We start from the raw sequence: 7,132 nt of genomic DNA on the forward strand, positions 1-7,132 counted from the left end.
GAGGGGTCCTGTCATGCTGTCGGAGAGACCCTTTCCTTCTGGAGGAAAGATGCCTTACTTCTCAGGGGTGCCAACTTTGGATGTGGGGGAGGGTTTCATGGTGGGCTGAACCTGAGAGCACTGTCGGGGAGGACCTTATGGCAGATAAGGGCGCCCGGGCCCGGGTTTGACCTCTCAAAAGCTTCTGTAGGAAGCCTTGCTTCTAGGATGCAGAAATCTCAAAGACCTAGGGCAGAAACTACAAAGAGATGACCAGACCTTGGAAGAACTCTGGCTTTCCCCCTTAGAATCTCGGCCGCTTGTATGGCCAGACCTTACTTGGGGTGAGTTCCTGGGATGGCCCCATCCCTTTCTCAGGAGAAGGGAAAGGAAATCCCTGCTTTAAGAAGACAAATGTCATTAAGCAACGGGCAGATAAGCCTTCCGAACACAATACCGAGGAGAAAGAGGCATGTGCCTGAAGTGTCTAACTCTCCCTGCCATCACCGGAGGTAAGAGTGTAAGAGGTTCTGTGCAGGCGGGAAACCAGAAAAGCTCCCAGAAGCTCTGGGGGAAAGGACAGTTTCCTTACAAGGCCTGGTAGGAGTAGAGATTTTGGTTTTCAGCCTTTTTTTTTGGTGAATTGAGCAACTACTGACTGCTGGTGGTTTGTCCCATATTACCCAAGAAGTGCCATGGTGTGTGTGCAAATAAAGCATACTTTCATGGTTCTTACTCCCAACAGAGCACAGCTCTGTTTGACCAACTTCTTTTTCTCCAGAATGGCGAGAGGGAAGCTGGCTCCATGGAGAGAACTGGCAGCCAGAGAGACTGACGAGCACGGTCAGACGTGATGTGAGAGTTGAGCATCTCACAGCCGTGGCCACCCCTCTGGGGACCACACAGAATGGAAGCAAAGCCATTGGTATCAATCAAATAATAGAGGCTACACTTTCAAGAATGAAACTGGTGTCTTCCGAATTTCTTAATCTTTTTTTTTTTTTTAATACACGTCTCCCCTTTCCCAAAGGTTCTGATACAATTTCACTATTGACTATTCTTACCTTGCTGAGATTTTGCCCAGTTTCATTTTCCGTAGGTTATATTATGAAAGTTCTAGAAGTTTTTATTTTCAACCATAAAAGAGCCACATTTAATATGCTTTTAAGACGTCCCCTGCCCCACTCTAAGACACACTTTCTTAAACATAATGCCCATCCTCCCTGACCTTTCAAATACCCAGATGAAAACACCTGGACCAAACTTGGGCATCTATGGAACCAAAAGATTTTATAGTAGGGGTGCTGAAGGAAGATGGGCACATCCCATTCCCGAAAGGACTGCACAGGGCAGACTTGGAAGTTTGGAGGCAGTGAAGACACGTGTTGCTCAGGGATAGAGGTCTCTTACGGGCAGGGTCAACATATTAAATGTTTCTTCTCACAGCTCTGCGTAGAGCATCCCTGACCTCCTTGGTCCTCGGACTGTAAACGACAGGGTTCAACAACAGGGCTCAACAAAGGAGTGATGATGGTATAAGTCACTGAGAGAAGGTCTTTTTCTATTGAGTTCTCTGACTTGGGCTTGAGGTAGATGATGCAGGCACAGCCGTAGTGGACGATGACCACCGTGAGGTGGGAGGTGCAGGTGGCAAAGGCCTTCTTCCGGCCCCGGGCGGAGGTTATCTTGAGGCTGGTGGAGACGAGGAGGACGTAGGTGATGAAGTTCAAGCCCACAGGGACCAGGATCGCAGAGGAACTGACACCATAATTGTTGGTCTCAATGACAGCGGTGTCATTAGGGGAGAGTTTTTAGAACAGGGAGGATGTCACAGAAGAAATGTCCGACCACACTGACAGGAGGGTAAGGTAAACATGGATGTCGCCTGGACGGCCACCACGGCCAGGCCAAGGCCGAAGGCTCCGCACATCAGGTGGACACACACCCTCGTGCTCATGATGACTGTGTACCTCAGGTTGCAGATGGCCACACGGCGGTCATAGCCCGTGACCGTGAGCAGAAATCAGTGGCTGCTGGCTAAGGCAACAAAGAACAGCTGTCTGGGCGGCACGGCCTGCCGAGGAGATGGGCTGATTCTGGGCTAGGAGACCAGCCGGCATCCGTGGCCTGGTGACCAGTGTGTATGTGGCCTCTGAACTCCCCAGCGTGCTCAGGAAGAAGTACCCGGGTGTTATGGGGGTGACGGCTAATGCAGATGACCGTCACGATGATGGCATTGCCAGCTGGGGTTAATGTGTGCAGGATGAGAAAGACCACGAACAGAGTGGGCTGATGGTCCTGGAATCTGGAGAATCCCAGGAAAACGAACTCGGTCACTTCTGCGACGTTCTTTCTCTGCGTTCTCCAGTCCCAGCGTCCGAAAACCATGTGTGTGTGTGTGTGTGTGTGTGGGGGGGGGAGTCAGCACAGAGCAGGGATCAGAAAGGATTGTGAGGCCCGCACACACATGCACACGGTCTAATTTTTGGTCTATAACCGGGGTGCTGGCATAGGTCTTATGGCTGGTTTATCCCCCCCTTCCTTTTCAGTTCGTGATGTCTGATCTTCCCTTAAGCCTCCGGCCAAGGACTCAGCATTTGATGAGACCACCACATGGACCTTTTCTTTTTTTTTTTTAAATTTTTTTTTTCAACGTTTATTTATTTTTGGGACAGAGAGAGACAGAGCACGAACGGGGGAGGGGCAGAGAGAGAGGGAGACACAGAATCGGACACAGGCTCCAGGCTCCGAGCCATCAGCCCAGAGCCCGACGCGGGGCTCGAACTCACGGACCGCGAGATCGTGACCTGGCTGAAGTCGGACGCTTAACCGACTGCGCCACCCAGGCGCCCCCCACATGGACCTTTTCAAAGTATCCTCGGGCATCCTATTTTTGTAGGGCACGGATGGGGGGGCTTTTTCCTCCTCCCCACCCCCTTTAATGTTTTATTTTTGAGAGAGAGCCTGAGTGGGGGAAGGGCGGGGGGGGGGGGACAGAGGATCTAAAGCAGGCTCTGCGCTGACAGCAGCGAGCCTGATGCGGGGCTCAAACTCAGCCGAAGTTGGACGCTCAACTGACTGAGCCACCCAGGCGCCTGGCTTTTTCCTTGAATAACAGCCCACAGGGGCCCTGAGTCCGTGCTGCCCCAGCTTTGCCTGTGTGTCTTCCAGGGAGAGTATAAGCAGCCGGGACAAGAAAAGGAGTGTCAGGGAGTCAGGCTCTTACTGAGCTGGAGCCACTGCTGGGTAGCTGTCACTTAGGAAGAACGTGGGACAGGGTACAGGTTGCAGAATTAATCTCAGGGACAGGATCTTCAGGAGCACTTTAGCGGGTGTGAAGATGAGGTCTTCTGGGCTCAGCCCGAGGTGTTCGGTCAAACCGTTGGCAGATGGCTTTGTTGTAAAAGTGCTAACAGGGACTTGAGGGTTTAGGGGCCAGTAAACTAAAGGGAAAAGGGGAAGTTACTGGAAAAGCGAAGGACCAGCAATAGGATAAAAGAAATAACTGATTTTGGGGGCAGGAAGGGCGGAGGGAATTTTTGGGGTGAAGAATATAATATTTGAGTTTAATTTGCTAAACTGAGCCGTGACGTAAAGTTCCTCAAGAGCCCCGGACCTTCAGTGTGAGCTGCCGTGTGTTCAGTCTTGCGTTAGGGGTGTCGGGAAACGGAGAGAGGTGGCTGACAGCACAGTGTGGGAGGGGAGATGGAGTGAGGAAGACAGGCTTGCTGGGAATGAGTGGAAGCAGTACCAACCTCTCTGGTCTTGCCTCTGCCCCTTGTAAGCACACGCGGGCTTTCCTAGGAGTTTGCTGAGGGGCTCTGGGACAGCCACCGTATGTCAAATGGTTTGAGCCGTTTTACCTAAAGACCAAGATCACCGCGGCCGGCAGCAGGCTGGAGACTTGGGGCACGTTGAGGAAACTTCCCAGGAATCTAGGAAACACAACCTAGGAAATGTTGCAAACTTTCCGGAAAGGACTCCATCATGGAAAATAAGGAGGCAAATGTTTAAAGTAGAAACGGGTGGGGCCCCTGGGTGGCTCAGTCGGGTAAGCACCCAACACTTACACTTTGGCTCAGGTCATGATCTGTTGGTTTGTGAGATCAAGCCCCGTGTCAGGCTCTGCCCTGACAGTGCGGAGCTTGTTTGGGATTCTCTCTGCCCCCCTCCCTGCTCACATGCGCGCTCTCTCTCTCTCTCAAAAATAAGCATTTGAGAGAAAAAAAAAAATGGGTGTGCCACAAAACAATTCAAAAGACCAACTGGAAAGAAAGGTAGATTCCAGAGCGACTGTGCAACTCTCTAGGCAGCTTTTTAGAAAGCATGAGGTAGAGCTATAATTTAAAAGTAGGCACGCCTGGGTGGCTCAGTCGGGTGAGTGTCCGACTTTGGCTCAGGTCATGATCTTGCGGTTCATGAGTTCAAGCCCTGCGTCGGGCTCTGTGCTGACGGCTCGGAGCCCGGAGCCTGCTTCGGATTCTGTGTCTCCCTCTCTGTCTGCCCCTCCCCAGCTCGTGCTGTGTCTCTCTCTCAAAAATAAATAAAAACATAAAAAAAAAAAGTTAAAAGTAAACATTTGATTCCTGAGTCTCGCCAGCTACGTTTCAGGGCCAAAAAGCCCCATGTGACATGGGGCAACTAGATTGGGCAGCCGACCTCAAGCCTTCCTTCCCTCGGAGAAAGGTCTGTTGGAGGGTGCCGCTGTCGTCGCCGTGGATGGATGTAGGGACCACACCAAACAACAAAACCACGTAAAGAACAATAGTAGGGTTAAAATCTGTGGATGCACATGTGAAGGCGTGTAAATGATTTTTCCAAGAAAAAGCCTGAAAGAATATCTACCTGATATTCTTAACGGTTATGTGGGGGCAGGGGCAGTGAGATTACAGGACATCTGACCAAGTATTCACAGCGAGGACGGTGACCCTTGGTTTAAAGTACTTGGGAGCATAAAAGTACGGCTCCTAAAGAGTTAGGAGAAGTCCGGGAGGAGACCGCAGAGCGGACATCAGATTGAGCTAGGACGTCATTGGTGATCCTTGGTTAGTTTCAGTAGAGATTCTTGGTTAGTTTCTTGGGCTGGAAGCCTGGTTACAGGGAGTAAACAGAGAACTCCAATACGTCCTGGATGAGAAGCACAGATCGTATCTGCCTTTTCTGTTTCTCGATGAGCCTGTTGTAACGAGTGCCAACAAGTGGTTAAGGAGACACTGAGCCAGGAAAGCGGTGCCCCACATTTGTCGTAGGGGAGAGGAGAAAATACCAAACTGAATGGAACCAGGAGGGGGAAAGAAAAAATCCCTGGTATTTTATTTAAATTAGGGTCTGAAAAGTGCCGCTTTCATCCCAAACCCGCCACAGATTTGTTGTAATTTGCTTCCTGTAAATACGAATTTACTTTCTTTGAATAGATTATAAAGGTATAGGATGGATGGCTGACTTCTGGGGGAAAGAAGTAACTTTTTTTTTGCCTGTGGGGCACAGCGGGATTGGATTGAACAGACCATGAAAGGCTATCTTAAGACCTTCTTAAAACGTGGAAGGAGGGGCGCCTGGGTGGCGCAGTCGGTTAAGCGTCCGACTTCAGCCAGGTCACGATCTCGCGGTCCGTGAGTTCGAGCCCCGCGTCGGGCTCTGGGCTGATGGCTCGGAGCCTGGAGCCTGTTTCCGACACTCTGCCCCTCCCCCGTTCATGCTCTGTCTCTCTCTGTCCCAAAAATAAATAAACGTTGAAAAAAAAAAACGTGGAAGGAAACGCAGATGTTCAGGTGCGCACGAAGACCTGTGCGAGCTCACAACAGCGCAGCGTTCTTTCTGTGTTAGGATCCGCTTAGGGGAGAGGTGTGCAGGGTGTGAGGGAATGGCGAAGCGCCGCCGCTAGGGGGAGCTACCGCCTCTCCCGCCTGAGTTGCACAGTGTGGGGACCGGGGGGCTGTGCTAACTGGGATTCGCCCTCCACGTGGTCCATCCTCTCCGGTGGTGGCCCGCTACGCTTCCTACAGCCCGTGTCATCTGCTCACGCTGACTTTTCCTGGAATTCTTCCCAACCATATTCCACAGCCGAAGTCCTGTTTTACCGCATCTTGTTACGTTTCCAGTGATATTTGGGCGGCGAGTGCAGATTAAGGGTAATTGCCTGCTTAGGTCCCTTGGTAGCCTCTCTTTGGAGTGTAGGAGCAATCCCAAATTATTACTGAAGAGCGACGCGTGGCTCAAATGACCACGCAGGGCTGTAGCTGTCCCTGGAGGGGAGGGTGGCCCCGGAGGGCGAGATGGGAAGTTCGGGACATGGGACCGAATGCCCGTGTTCATCCTCCTTGGTCTTCTGTTCTTACACAGAAGACCTCGCGGGGCAAGAGACGCCAGTTGCCCTCCTTGGGAAGGGAGATGAGGTCATGGGGAGCATCACGGAGCCAACAGTGTGGAGGGGGTGGGTGGGTTCAGCCAGTGCCCGTTGCCTGGAATGAGCTCTGGGCAGTGAGAACGTGTGTCGGTGACCGTCAGGACGATTTTGGCACCAGATGGCCCCTCCCCTCCCCTCCCCTCCCCTCCCTCCCCCCACTGGCCTGCACAGCCAGAAGTGAGGCAGCCGTGGAAGCAGCCCTTCTCCCACCCAAATCTGAGCCCTCCTGTGGCTGAGCCCTGAGGGTGTTTCTGTGTAGGGGACACACCGGTAGATGATCTCGGAAGCGTGGTACCGCGCAGAAAGCTTTCAAAATGATTTATACATTCCAGAAGGATAAAAAACCCTCCGGGAGAATGAGAATACAGAAATGTGCTCAGGCATCAAAATTGTAGTCGTGAAGCCAGGATTTCTAGTAGAGGAGGAAGAAAAATAGAGGGAGGAAAACACCGAGGGTGTAAAAGAAACACCATTTGCAAGGGGAAGAAATTAGGACAAAACCCATAGGTGCTTGTCAATGCCTGAATCTTCCTAAGCAGAATAATGTGCCTAGAAACAGAGTCTAGGTTTAAAAAATCTGAAGCATGCAAAGTGGGCTGAGCCCCGTGACATTTTGTGTGTAATTACACAAACGTGTGCATGAAGAGAATTGCGAGTTAAAAAAAAAAAAAAATGACCGTGCCTTTTTGCGAGACTTTGTGCCCTGTCCTTTACTTTTCATTGCAAATAAGATAGACCCAGGGAGCC

Source organism: Lynx rufus, unplaced genomic scaffold (genome assembly GCF_022079265.1).
Source record: "Lynx rufus isolate CCGP_SWC_20201006 ecotype Redwood Valley unplaced genomic scaffold, mLynRuf1.p SCAF_31, whole genome shotgun sequence".
In the NCBI taxonomy this organism is placed as follows: domain Eukaryota; kingdom Metazoa; phylum Chordata; class Mammalia; order Carnivora; family Felidae; genus Lynx; species Lynx rufus.